Source organism: Balaenoptera borealis (assembly GCF_965194805.1).
Source record: "Balaenoptera borealis genome assembly, chromosome: 4".
In the NCBI taxonomy this organism is placed as follows: Eukaryota; Metazoa; Chordata; class Mammalia; order Artiodactyla; family Balaenopteridae; genus Balaenoptera; species Balaenoptera borealis.
The window spans coordinates 3,941,334-3,956,171 of NC_138861.1; the positions used below are offsets into that span (position 1 = coordinate 3,941,334).

The following is a 14,838-nucleotide window of genomic DNA, read 5'->3' on the forward strand; positions in this document are numbered from 1 at the left end:
AAAAATCTTATATTTGTATTTGTATGGAAATATGTATGGAAATATGTTAATATAAATGTTTCAGACATTACATGAAATTTCTAAAAATCTTATATGTTCTGGTATAATGTTATAAGTAATAATCCTAGTTATTACTTTAAAATGTATATCTCAGAAATAACTAATTTTCTTGTCAACTGCATTATTATGAACTTTCATCAAATCTTTAACCGTGGTCATTTTTAAGTCTTTTGTCATTTACAGACAGTTCTGGGTGTACTCTGATGATTTTGCAAATATGTTCCTATAAAAGGGTTTCATCTTCAAGAAATTCATGGAAAAGAATCTGACAAGTACAGGTTTCTGGTAACTGACTGTACTGCTGAACTGAATGAATAAGCATTTTCAGAACTCTAATGAAAAACTGATGAACTCATAAAAGTGCTAACAAAAGATCAAGATGAAAAAAAAATGAATTACATGGGACTGAGTGAACTGATGAGGATGAGTATAATTTTTGTGACTTTCTGTCTGAATTAAAAAAAAAAAAAATCCCACAAGGACTCAGAGGCAAAGAATATACAAATCAATTTTCACTGCAAAGTAAAGGAGCTGTTACAGTGGAGGATTACTGGACTGAATGTCAATATTATGACATAGTATGAGTGTGTTTCATGTTTGGTAATTGCAATCATTGTTGCTTTTGTTGTGGTCGTCCATGTACAATGCTTGGTGTCAGTCTATTTATCTCTTGTAAAAATAAAATACAGTGTGTGTGTGTGAAAAAAAAAAAAAAATATATATATCCTGCTCCCAAAGTCCACCTCCTGAATTTGGGATGATTCGTTGTCTATTCAGGTATTCAACAGATGCAGGCACATCAAGTTGTTTGTGGAGCTTTAATCCGCTGCTCCTGAGGCTGCTGGGAGAGATTTCCCTTTCTCTTCTTTGTTCGCACAGCTCCCGGGGTTCAGCTTTGGATGTGGCCCCGCCTCTGCGTGTAGGTCACCTGAGGGCATCTGTTCCCCGCTCAGACAGGATGGGGTTAAAGGAGCAGCTGCTTCGGGGGCTCTGGCTCACTCAGGTGGGGGGAGGGAGCGGTACGGAGGAGGCGGGGCGAGCCTGCGGCGTCAGAGGCGTCGTGACGTTGCACCAGCCTGAGGCGCGTCGTGCGTTCTCCCGGGGACGTTGTCCCCGGATCACGGGAGCCTGGCCGTGGCGGCTGCACCGGCTCCCGGGAGGGGCGGTGTGGAGAGTGACCTGTGCTCGCACACAGGCTTCTTGGTGGCGGCAGCAGCAGCCTTAGCGTCTCACGCCCGTCTCTGGGGTCTGCGCTGATGGCCGCGGCTCGCGCCGTCTCTGGAGCTCGTTTAGGCGGCGCTCTGAATCCCCTCTCCTCGCGCACCAGGAAACAAAGAGGTAAGAAAAAGTCTCTTGCCTCTTCGGCAGCTGCAGACTTTTCCCGGGCTCCCTCCCGGCTCGCCGTGGCGCACTAGCCCCTTCAGGCTGTGTTCACGCCGCCAACCCCAGTCCTCTCCCTGCGATCCGACCGCAGCCCGAGCCTCAGCTCCCAGCCCCGCCCGCCCCGGCGGGGGAGCAGACAAGCCTCTCGGGCTGGTGAGCGCTGCTCGGCGCCGAGCCTCCGTGCGGGAGTTTCTCCGCTTTGCCCTCCGCACCCCTGTGGCTGCGCTCTCCTCCGTGGCCCCGAAGCTCCCCCCTCCGCCACCCGCAGTCTCCGCCCGCGAAGGGGCTCCTGGTGTGTGGACACCTTTCCTCCTTCACGGCTCCCTCCAGCGGGTGCAGGTCCCGTCCCTATTCTTTTGTCTCTGTTATTTCTTTTTTCTTCTGCCCCACCCAGGTACGTGGGGAGTTTCTTGCCTTTTGGGAGGTCTGAGGTCTTCTGCCAGCGTTCAGTGGGTGTTCTGTAGGAGTTGTTCCACGTGTAGATGTATTTCTGATTTATCTGTGGGGAGGAAGGTGATCTCCGCGTCTTACTCTTCCACCATCTTCTCTCCCTCTCTCCTGTGCCAAAGCTTTTAAGTTTAAATAAGTCTCATTTGCTTATTTTTACCTTTTTTTCTTTTGCGTTATGAGACAGATCCAAAAAAAAAAAAACATTGCTGCAATTTATGTCAAAGAGTATTCTGCCTATGTTCTCTTCTAGGAGTTTTATGGTTTCAGGTCTTACATTTAAGTCTTTAATCCATTTTGAGTTTATTTTTGTATATTGTATGAGGGAATGTTCTAATTTCGTTGTTTTACACGTGGCTGTCCACTTATTGAAGAGACTGTCTTTTCTCCATTGCATATTTTTGCTTCCTTTGTCATAGATTAATTGACCATAGGTGCATGAGTTTTTTTCTGGGCTCTCTATTCTGTTCCATTGATCTAGGTATTTGTGATTGTGTCAGTACCATGTTGTTTTGATTACTCTAGCTTTGCCCATGAAGACTGGGCACTTTATACCTCCAGCTTTGTTCTTTTTTTCCAAGATTGCTTTGGTGATTTGGGGTCTTTTGTAGTTCATATGAATTTTAGGATTATATGTTCAAGTTCTGCGAAAAATGTCATGGGTATTATCATAGGGATCACATTAAATCTGTTGATTGCTTTGGGTAGTATGGTCATTTTAACAATATTAATTCTTCCAGTCCAAGAGCATGGGATATCATTACATTTCTTCGTATCATCTTTGATTTCCTTCAACAGTATTTTATAGTTTTCATAATATAGGTCTGTCACCTCCTCGGTTATATTTATTCCTAGATATTTTATTCTTTTTGATGTGATTTTAAATGGGATTGTTTTTTATTTTCTCTTTCTGATAGTTCATTATTAGTGTATAGAAATGCAACAGATTTCTGTATATTGCTCTTGGATCCTACAACTTTGCTGAGTTCATTTATTCTAATAATTTTGGGGTGGAGAGTTTAGGGTTTTCTACATAAAAATCATTTCATCTGCCTAAGGGATTAATAACCAAAATATATAAACATCTCACACAGCTCAATATCAAAAAAAAAACAAAACAAAACAGCCCAATCAAAAATGTGCAGAAGACTTAAATAGACATTTTCCCAAAGAAAACATACAGATGGCTAACAGGCACATGAAAAGATGCTCAACATCACTAATTACTAGAGAAACACAAATTAAAACACCAGTGAGGTATTGCCTCACACCTGTCAGAATGGCTATTATCAAAACATCTACAAATAACAATTTTTGGAGAGGATGTAGAGAAAAGGGACAATTGTACTCTGTTGGTGGAAATGTAAATTTGTGCAGCCACTATGGAGTACAATATGGAGGTTCCTAAGAAAACTAAAAATAGAACTACCATATGATCCATCATTTCCACTTCTTGGTATTTATCTGGAAAAAAATGAAAACACTAATTTGAAAAGATACATGCACCCCCGTGTTCATAGCAGCACTATTTACAATACCTAAGATATGGAAGCAACCCATAGATATGGAATACCCAAAATATGGAAGCATGACAAGGAATGAATTATTGTTATGAGGTCTTGGGGTCCTCAGAGTGACTGAGGAAAATCAGAGTAAAGGACAGAATTTCAGATTAGCTATTAAAATAGTGCAGGCTGCCCGCCAAATAGCGAAACCTAGGTTTCATCAATTGACCCATGCTGTAATGTGTGAAACAAGACATTGTTTAAAAAAAATAGTGCAGGCTGGTCCACCTTGTTCAAAAGGAATGAAAGCCATATGTCTGAGGCTGAATAATAGCCTCCCAATGTTATCTGCTTTTTAATTCTCAGGACCTGTGTATGTTCCTTTATATGGCAAAGGGACTTTACTGAGTGATTAAGGTAAGGATCTGGAAATGGGGAAATATACTGGATTATCTGGGTGAGCTCTAAATGTAATCACAAGGGCACTTATCAGAGGGATGTAAGAAGTCAAAGGAGGATTAAGGTGATGAGAAGACAGACACAGAGTTTGGAGTGCTGTGACTCTGAAGCAGGGGATGGCAAGGCAGCCTCTGGAAAAGGCAAGGAACAAATTCTCCCCTGGACCCTTCAGAAGGAACCAACCTTTCATTGTAAGATGAATTTCAGACTTTTGATCTCCAGAATCACAATAGAATAAACTCATGCTGTTTAAGCCACTACATTTGCAGTAATTTGTTATAGCAGGACTAGGAAACTAATACCCATGTTGAATTAAATGGATCTTTTTGAGATGGACCAAATATTGAAAAATATTTTGCCACTTGAACTACTAGCAGCTATTTGGGGAAAACGATCTCCAAGTATACCTGGACCTTATTCTCTGAGCTAATCAAAACAACATTTCTAATTAGGGGTAAAGGTGGGGGTTTCCCAGTGGTTGGATGACTTAAAAGGATCCTCAGGTTCAGATTATATCATGGTGTTCATGATTTTATCATCTAATTACCCAAGAGAAGCACGTTAGGAGGCCTTCTAAGGATGGTGGGATGATTCTCCAGCCGACTTGAAATGTGGAGAGACGAGAAGTTAAAATTCCTCTCAGGAGACAGTGTGTCAGTCAGGAAACTATTTCCTGTCCGTTGAAATATCTTTTTATAGCTGGGAAAATCCACTTGTGAGCCATGGAGAAAGGTTTCTTTTATTTATTGACTTTGGCTTTGGGAAGTTCATGTTCTTGGACGTGAGCAGATGTTGGACTCTGGGGAGAACAAGCTTGAGGACAGTTACACGACAGATGTAGGTCTGCAGCACGCTGGCGTTGCACATCGCTGCCCGTGAGCGGGAGGCAAAGTGTGTTTCACCTCAGCTGTAACTTAGATGCCATGTCCTACCTTGGTGAAGTACCATTTTGTTTAAAAGAACACATCGTGAGCATAGACAGCTGGAGACCCAGAAGAGACACACCCTTCATGCCGGCTCTTCTCTGCTGTAAGCACTTCTGGAGAGACAAGGCCTGGCTGAGTTGATCCTTAGATTAGCCTCAGCACAATAACTCTTGGGCAAATCTAGGGACCAGAGTCTCTCCTTAAACCCTCCTACACTGTGGGTGGCAATGTAAATTGATGCAACCACTATGGAGAACAGTATGGAGGTTCCTTAAAAAACTAAAAATAGAACTACCATATGACCCAGCAATTCCACTCCTGGGCTTATATCCGGAAAACACGAAAACTCTAATTTGAAAAGATACATGCACCCCAATGTTCATTGCAGCACTATTTACAATAGCCAGGACATGGAAGCAACCTAAATGTCCATCGACAGATGATTGGATCAAGAAGATGTGGTACATATATACAATGGAATATTACTCAGCCATAAAAAAGAATGAAATAATGCCATCTACAGCAACATGGATGGACCTAGAGATTATCATACTAAGTGAAGTAAGTCAGACAGAGAAAGACAAATATCATATGATATCACATGGATGTGGAATCTAAAAAAAGGATACAAATAAACCTATTTAGAAAATAGAAATAGACTCACAGACATAGAAAACAAACTTATGGTGACCAAAGGGGAGGGGGAGGAGAGGGATGGACAAGGAGTTTGGGATTGACATATACACACGACTATATATAAAATAGATAACCAACATGGACCTACTGTATAGCACAGGGAAATCTACTCAAGACTCTGTAATGACCTATATGGGAAAAGAATCTAAAAAGGAGTAGATATATGTATATGTTTAACTGATTCACTTTGCTGAAATTAACACAACCTTGTAAATAAACTATAGTCCACTAAAAATTAAAGAAAAAAAAAAAAGAATAGATAATGATGTCTCCAAGCCAAAGGGAGTCTGCGGACGGAGCTATCTCACGTCCATGGGCTTGTACTCCCTTGAGTGGAAGGTGGAGGCAGTGGGTGACTCAGCCCTGGTTTGGGTGCGGGGTGGGGGGCGGTTGTGGAGACGGGAATGACGCTCAGGACAGACGCTAACAGCCTGTCTCTGCCTGAGACGGGGTTGTCTGACTTCCCGGCATAATGTGATTCTGTTTGCAGTCAAACTAACTTGAATTCACTTAGCAAGTGTCCACTGTTTCCCTCTGAACTGTGTCAAATGCTCTTCTAAAATTAGACTAACACGTGAAACCCTTTCGCAGGCTTGGTTGTTTTTTTTTTCCCTTTAACAAAATCTAGATCCTGTTTCAGGCAAAGATGCCACTGGGTGAGGCAGCCGTTTTTCATCACAGGGAAATATCCCCCGAGGATTTTGATGCCTTTCCCAACGCGCGGGGACCTTTGGTGGGGGGGGGATGTGTGCCCTGGGGGTGTTTCCTGTGAGCGCGGCTGTGCCCCCAACTCACCCCCTCGCCCTCTCCCCTCCAGGAGGGGCTGCGGACCCTGGTATGGCCTGTCTCGTTGACAACAGCTGCTGCGTACGACCACACTTGTAACTGCTGAGAAATGGCTCGGGATGACGTGAGGACTTTGGAGATGTCACCGTTACTGTCTGGAGCCTTGGGTGTGGGCCGGCGAGGCAGGCAAGTCGCCGCTTAGAAGGTGGCTTCGTGGGGAAGGCCTGCAGGGCCTGGGGAGACGCCCGGCTCCTGCGAAGCAACGTGGATGGGGAGGCCGAGGCTGGGGAGGGATTGAGCTCAGGGGCCGTACGTAAGTCACCTGCGCACATCGCTCCGCCGGGTGAGCGAGGGAGACCCCACGGGAGCCGGCCGCCGGACGGGCGAGCAGGAGGAGGGTCCTCAGGTCCCGGTGGGCCCGGGGCAGGCAGAGCGCGTGGGCACCGCTCAGCGCTTCGGCGACCGTCACTGTGATCCGGGCTATGGGCAGGGGCCGCCAGACCACAGAGCCGGCCTTCCTAGGGTCCCTGGGAGCAAGGGGTCCAGTGAGCAGGGGGGCCTTCGTGTCCCTCCCCCACCCCCTTTCCCACCCCACCCTCTCTTCTTTCTGTCCTCGCCTTCTCCCCACGCGCCCTGTTGCCTGCTCTGCTGGTTTTTTTGCTATGCTGCCCATATCCTTGAGTTAAGGGGACATCGATTTCACTATTCTGTATATCTTTCTCTAGTAAAATCCTGTTCTGTTCAAAGTAACAAATCCTGCCAGCCCCCCGCGCTCTCCCCCAGCCCCATTTCCTCTGTTTCCGCTCTTCACGGCTGGCAGCGTGGGGAGGGTGGGAGTGTGGAGGGCCTCTGACCCCCTCCTGGCCTGAGCCATAAGGATCCAGGGGTTCTGATAACATCCCCCAACCCTTGTCTTCACCGCAAGTCACCTAAGAGACCGCCCCCCAAAGGAGGGGGCAGTGAGAACTGACGCCCACAGGAGACCCCAGGACAGATCCCTCCGGACTTCTGCCCTGCTTGCTTCGGTCACCTCCAAGGTCAGAAGCCCAAGTCCTCAAGGTCATCCTTTTTACTCTGACTCTTATTCCCATAAAGTTCAGGACATTCTCATCTGACTCAGCACCCCCCTTCCTGCCCCCCTGAATCAGGAGGCAAGGGGGCAGGGCACGACCTTTGAAAGAATGACATAGCCATAGGACGTAACAAAAACGGGTTAGAACCAACTAGGTCCAAGATGGCGGAAGATTTAACTCCCAGTGGACCTTGAGCCTCATTATACGCTCACTGTGATGCATCAGCTAAAGGACACACCCACCGGCCGTGACAGCTCTGAGGCTGACCATAAAAGGTCAGAAAGTGGGCGGTGGCCCCGTTCCTGGAAATCTCGGCCCTTTCCCCAAAATAGTTGGAATAACCCTCCCACTCATTAGCCTATGAAATTACCCAGCCCATAAAAACTAGCCACGCCATATTTCAAGGCCTCTCCCCTTCTGAGATGGCCCACACTCTGTCTGTGGAGTGTTTCTTTCTAAATAAATCCACTTCTTACCTATCACTTCATCACTCACTGAATTCTTCCTGCGACGCGACGTCAAGAACCTCAGATTCACTGGGAACACCCGCAGCCTCCCCCCACTGGAGCTCTGGAACTCAGGGCCTGTCATCACCAAAGGTCCTGTCCTCAGCCCCATCTGTGAATATTTCTCTCACCTTCTGGTTCTAACTCTGAGTGTCCCATATAGTAGCTGTTACCCACACGTGGCCGCTGAGTACTTGAAGTGAGGATCAGCTGAGAAGTGCTGTCAGTGTAAAATACAGACCAGATTTCGATGACTTCGTATGTAAAAAAGAATGACGATCTCTTGAAGGATATTTGGGTGGTTGGAGGACTTTGTGTTGACAGTTCTTTTCTTCTAGCGCTTCAAAAATGTTGGCTCACTTCCTTCTGGCTCCTGTGGTGTCTCGTGATAGTATTTTGACAATATTGGGTTAAATAAAATAGATGATTAAGTTTACCCATTTCTTCTTACCTTTTAAAAAAATGAGGCTAGTAGGAAATGTGAATTACATACGAGGCTCACCTTGTCTGGCTTGTGGAAGGTGCTGCTCTGCCGGAGACCCGGCTGCCCCTGGGTCTTCAGAGCCCCCTCTGGGGTGCCCTCTGCCCAGTCTGGGCCCAGAGATGCAGCAGGTTGTTCCTGGCTCCCCATTGCTCTTTCCTAACCACTGTGCAGCCTGTGTCCTAGAACGCTCCAGATCTGTGAAGCCCACCTGATTGGATTAGAGGTACATCTACCCCTGCACATGCAATTCTACCATTCTCCTGGTTACCCCTTCCCCACCGTTGAAGGCCTCAGCGTCTGGTTCACTGTCATCCTCTCTATTATGACTCTGGTCATCCTTCTGGTCATCAGTACCCTCCTAGGGCATCCGGCCACACCCTGACTTCATTCCCTGACCTCCTCACTTAGAATGAGTCACCCTCCCTCCCACCTCAGCCACCTACTTGAATGCCCAGATCTTTGTCAATCCCCCATAGTTTTCAGTCTCCAAGATCTTAATTTCAAGCACCCCCTCCTTTGAATGCTATCTCTTATATTCACAGCTCCTTTCCTTCAGCTCCCCATTTCAGTAATTCTTTGACACCACTGGGACGTCCCATTAGGTGACTCTGTCACCTGCCCACTTACCCAGCTGAGAGTCTAGGACTCAGCCTTGTAACTACTCCCTTGCACTGACTTGTAAGTCCCTTACATCTCTCCATCATCCTTGTGCTTTCTGGCAAACCTCTGAACCTGGTGAAGTCCAGCTCTCTCCTTATGTCTACAGCCAAGACAAGCCAGCCAGTCTCTCTCTAAATTGTGGCATCAAACCTCAGGTGGCAGCCAGCGCCGCCTGTTGGTCTTGGAACACAGCCCACCATTCCCCTCTCTCCCTGTCCTCAGACGCCGTCACTGAAATGATTTTCCAGCTGAGGCCTTGCTTTCCACTGCAACTGAGAAAATATATGGAAGCAAACAGAAAAATCCTCCTCTTCGTCCCATCACCAAATCAATCCACCTTCTATGCACCTGTTCACATTCTCTGCTTTCTTTTACACATGTTGGGGAATTACCCCCGCTAATTATTTATTTATTTGTTTGTTTGTTTGTTTTTGTCTGTGTTGGGTTTTTGTTGCTGCGCGCGGACTTTCTCTAGTTGTGGCGAGCGGGGGCTACTCTACGTTGTGGTGTGCAGGCTTCTCATTGTGGTGGCTTTTGTTGTGGAGCACAGGCTCTAGGTGTGCAGGCTTCAGTAGTTGTGGCACGCGGGCTCAACGGTTGTGGTTCACGGGCTCTAGAGCACAGGCTCAGTAGTTGTGGCACGTGGGCTCTAGAGCACAGGCTCAGTAGTTGTGGCGCATGGGCTTAGTTGCTCTGTGGCATGTGGGATCTTCCCAGACCAGGGCTCGAACCTGTGTCCCCTGCATTGGCAGGCAGATTCTTAACCACTGTGCCGCCAGGGAATTCCCCTTTGCTTTTTTTTTAATTAAAAAAATTTTTTTAATTGGAGTATAGTTGATTTACAATGTTGTGTTAGTCTCAGGTGTACAGCACAGTGATTCAGTTATACATGCATACATACATATATATATATATTTATATATATTCTTTCTTAGATTCTCTTCCATTATAGGTTATTACAAGATATTGAGCAGAGTTCCCTGTGCTATTTAGTAGGTCCTTGTTGTTAATCTATTTTATACATAGTAGTGTGTATATGTTAATCCCAAACTCATAACTTATCCCTCCCCACCCCCTTGGTAGCCATAAGTTTGTTTTCTATGTCTCTAAATGGCATTATTTCATTTTTTTATGGCTGCGTAGTATTCCATTGTATATATGTACCACACCTTCTTTATGCCCCTGCTTTTCTCTAAAGCCAATTTCTTTACCATATCCCATCCTCTCACCTACATAAGGACTAAATTCCTGCAATTCTCCTTTTTTATTTTTTCCTCCTCACTATTGGATCTTTCTCATCAGTATATAAATGTGATATACTACCTCTCATCTTAAAATAAACAGCAACAACAGCAACACACTTTTTTTTTTCTGGATAAAGATTTCTATTTTTTTTTTTATAGAGAGAAATCATTTTTTTAAAAATTATTAGCACCTTTAATTATTATTTATTTATTTGGCTGTGTTGGGTCTTCGTTTCTGTGCGAGGGCTTTCTTTAGTTGTGGCAAGTGGGGGCCACTCTTCATCGCGGTGCGCGGGCCTCTCACTATCGCGGCCTCTCTTGTTGCGGAGCACAGGCTCCAGACGCGCAGGCTCAGTAGTTGTGGCTCACGGGCCCAGCTGCTCCGCGGCATGTGGGATCTTCCCAGACCAGGGCTCGAACCCGTGTCCCCTGCACTGGCAGGCAGACTCTCAACCACTGCGCCACCAGGGAAGCCCTACATGATGTTTTTAAACAAGATTTGTTTCTTTCTTTATTTCCCACTAGCATGTAATTCCCACCGAGGAAAAACTTAGTCTCCTTGCTTTCCTTGACCAGAATGACCCCTTTCTGAGGAGCTTTGAGCAATTTCTCCACAACTTATTTCTTAGCTACAGATGTTGCCCGTGAACGTTCCAGAAGGAACAAATCACTTCTCCTTATTTCAAATTACTTTTACAGTGAATCTAATTCAAGCATTTTAAAGATAATAATTGCTTCCTAGCAACATATATTTAAAAAGCTAATAAAACGTTGTTAGATGTTATATAATTTCCTAGTGTTTACTACGCCCACCCCATCTCCCTTTTAATTTACTAAACTGACTACAGTCAGTTTTTGAACAACTTCCTTAATATGCAATTTAATCGATTACCTGAAAGCAAATTCCTTATAATTACCAGGCCAACTGCCAAAGAGGCATGTAAAAAAGGTTACCATCCCTAGATTATAACCGCTCAAAGAAGACTTCCTAGTGTTTTCCTCATGACAATTTCTTCATTTATTTTTACTTTGAACCTTGGATTATCCACTTCATATTGTGGAGAAACCAGAGGCTCGCTGTTAGTGTCTATGACCTAGCTGCCCTTCAAATGCCATGTGACCTTGGCCAGGTACTAAACATCTCTGACCGTCAATGTCCTTATCTCTGAAAATGAAATAATAATAGCTACATCACAAAGAGGTTAGGATGACTGCTTGACATCACGTGTAGGGAAAGTTGAGAAAGTTTGTTGTTAGTAATGTGTCTGGGACATGGTGGGCACTCAGGGTATTTTCTTAATGATGAATGCCTGGAGTCATATTCGTTTTGTTCCCCTTGAGGACTTGCTGATTTAAGGCAGGATTAACCAAAGACAGATACTGGGATATTTTACTGAAGGCCTTTTATCCTCTGTTTTCACTGCTCTGCAATCCCACAGTACCATTTTATTTTATTTTATTTCATTTCATTTCATTTCATTTTTAATTGGGGTATAATTGATTTACAATGCTGTGTTAGTTCACGGTGCCATTTTTAATTACCCAGAGCTAAACCTGAAGTGAGGGCAAATACTGATTTTGCAGAAGACCTGTAAATTATCTAGGTAACAAAGAAAGGGCAAAATGAGATTTTTGTATATATTACGTATATAATATTATGTATTTATATAGATACACACATATACATTCACGCTTGTTCGCATATTACTCAATTTTTTGTCTGTTTTCTTTGATTTAAAATATAACTACATTCAATCAATCAGTCTATCATCTATCTACCTACCTACCTGTCATCTTAAATTATGGATAGTTTCACAAAGACAATAATTGGAAAAGCAAAATAGGAAAAAGAACAAAAAGTTAAGTTGCCCAAAATGGACAGTTCCTGATGTTTTTGTGCTGGAACTTCAACTTCACTTCAGGGGTAAAGAAATGGACTTTACCACTGTACTCAGCTTGCTTTCCCTGTCAGGAGAGGTCCGGGGCTCCTCGCTGCTTTTCCTCCCCCTTCATTGTTTGTTTTACGGCTCTTTCCCTTTGACTTGCTGCTGTTTTGTAAGCTTGCTGTTTTCGGTGACTCTAACACAGGGCGTCAGCCATCATTTGTTAAACATCTGTTCAAGTCATTTTGACCAATGTCAGTCCCTTCCCCCAAACTTCCTTAAACACACACACTCACTTCCCCCAAACACCTCAAGTATATATTTGGTTTAAAGCAGCTAGGACCCCAAATCACCGTCCCCTCCTTTGCGATTCGCTCAGTAGCAGAACTGCCTTCAAATGTTACCTGCGAGGCACAGCCCCTGCAGTGGAAGCGTAAAGTCCTAACCACTGGACCGCCAGCGAAGTCCCAAGAGAGATGTATCTTTAACTGCATGTCATCACTGAAGTTTTCTGGGGATGTCCTAAAACACCACTGGGAAACTTGGGGGATTTTCTCTGCTTCAAAAGTCTCCCGATTATACAGATGTTCATCAAATTAGACTGTGCATGCTCCAAAATATATAAACTGAAAGAAGGCCTTCCCTGCAGAGTTATGAAGAACTCTTATCATACACTGCCACGCCCCCATTGTCGTGCTGTCCTCCTTGGGAGGCAAGTGTTACAGAGGAGGAGGCTATCTGGTCCCTGTGATCATGGCAGATCCGAGTACTGAGCAAACAGAGAAGTTGTGTGTCTAAACCACAAAGGAAAGAACATGGTCTTTCTTCCTCTTGATTAGAAAGATTTCTGCTTGCTTTGAAGTAAAAAGCGCTGAATACACAAGGGCTGATAGTTTAAGACATGATTTATTCATCAAATCCACAGATACTCACTGAATATCTGCCTTGTGCCAGGGCGCTAGACTCAGGGGACAAGCAGAGGAGTTTCCTGCTCCCAGAAAGCTTACAAAATATTACCTCACATCAGAGTTATCAAGGTGATAGATGTCCTTGATTCCTTACTATTATTAGCCTTTCAAAGGTAATACAAATTTAGAGGTCATGGCATGGGCTGCTGGTTAGTTACATTGTTAAATCTGAATACCTAGGTGGCTATTGGATACAAATGTTTACTTGAAAGCAACTGTTACCCAGTTCACTAATTTGTGGAATTTCTAATGGAGTAGAAGTTTATGGCTGTTGATGATTTTAAAAAAGCATAACTTCAGTGAATCATTATTACAGGGTATATAGTTATTAATATAATTTATTAATTATCCTTAGTTAAACTGAAGCTTATAATGTTTAATTTTCTTGTAGAAAATTCACTTGTGGTTAAAAGTCTTTAAAAAAAATGACACAGGTGACAAGGACCTACTGTATAGCACAGGGAACTATACTCAATATCTTGTAATAACCTATAATGGAAAAGAATCTGAAAAAAGTATATCTATATCTATCTATCTATCTATCTATCTATCTATCTATCTATCTGTCTATCTATGTCACTTTGCCATACGTCTGAACCTAACACAACATTGTAAATCAACTACACTTCAATTAAAAAATTTTTTTAAATAAAAAATAAAAAATAATTTTAAAATGACATAGGGTACAAATTAGTAGGTAAAAATAACATGAATGCATTTGCCCCTTCTGTTCCATTTCTCCTACTTTTTAGTCTGCTGGGTCTCTGGATTTCTAAGGTGATTTCTGTCTCATTCATTCTTTTTTTATTATTATTAATTTACTTATTTTTGGCTGCATTGGGTCTTCGTTGTGGTGCGTGGGCTTCTCATTGTGGTGGCTTCTCTTGTTGTAGAACACGGGCTCTAGGCGCGCAGGCTTCAGTAATTGTGGCTCATGGGCTCAGTTGTTGTGGCTTGCGGGCTCTAGAGCGCAGGCTCAGTAGTTGTGGCACACGGGCTTAGTTGCTCTATGGCATGTGGTATCTTCCCGGACCAGGGATCAAACCTGTGTCCCCTGCATTGGCAGGTGGATTCTTAACCACTGTACAACCAGGGAAGCCCCTCATTCATTCTTTACAACAAAATTTTGTAATTGTTTTGCCAATTACATATTCACATTCCATCTTCTGAGCTACATGAGTCTTCTCTTGCTTACTCAGTCTCCAGAGCTGAACCTGTGCATGTGGTTGGGAAGAAGTAGCTCAGGTGGTTCACAGAATTCGATGCTGAGGGGACTGTGGGTGTCTGACGTCTGCATGGCCAGAAAGATTTTCAAAAGGACATAATTAGTTATCACTAGTTTGGCAGAAATTAAGAAAATGGGTTCAGAATTTAAAATAAGACTTTGTCATTTTTGCAGGCCACCTCAATGTTCACTGCAGCACTATTTACAGTAGCCAGGTCATGGAAGCAACCTAAATTCCCATTGACAGACGAATGGATAAAGAAGATGTGGCACATATATACAATGGAATATTACTCAGCTACAAAAAAGGAACGAAACTGGGTCATTTGTAGAGACGTGGATGGACCTAGAGACTGTCATACAGAGTGAAGTAAGTCAGAAAGAGAAAAACAAATATTGTATGTTAATGCATATATGTGGAATCTAGAAAAATGGTACAGATGAACCGGTTTGCAAGGCAGAAATAGAGACACAGATGTAGAGAACAAACATACGGACACCAAGTGGGGGAAGTGGGGGTGAGGTGGTGGTGG

General features: G+C 43.9%; 1 protein-coding gene across 2 annotated transcripts in view; it reads left to right on the forward strand.

Moving 5' to 3' along the window:
• Nucleotides 1-785: 785 nt before the first annotated feature.
• LOC309628596 (uncharacterized protein) overlaps nucleotides 786-14,838 on the forward strand; it is a 330,271-nt gene continuing 316,218 nt past the window's right edge. For both annotated transcript variants that reach the window (XR_014244570.1, XM_082391826.1), the window contains exons 1-3: nucleotides 786-1,398; nucleotides 6,294-6,448; nucleotides 14,480-14,675. The gene's annotated coding sequence lies outside the window, so the exon portion shown is untranslated. The remainder of the gene's footprint in view (nucleotides 1,399-6,293; nucleotides 6,449-14,479; nucleotides 14,676-14,838) is intronic.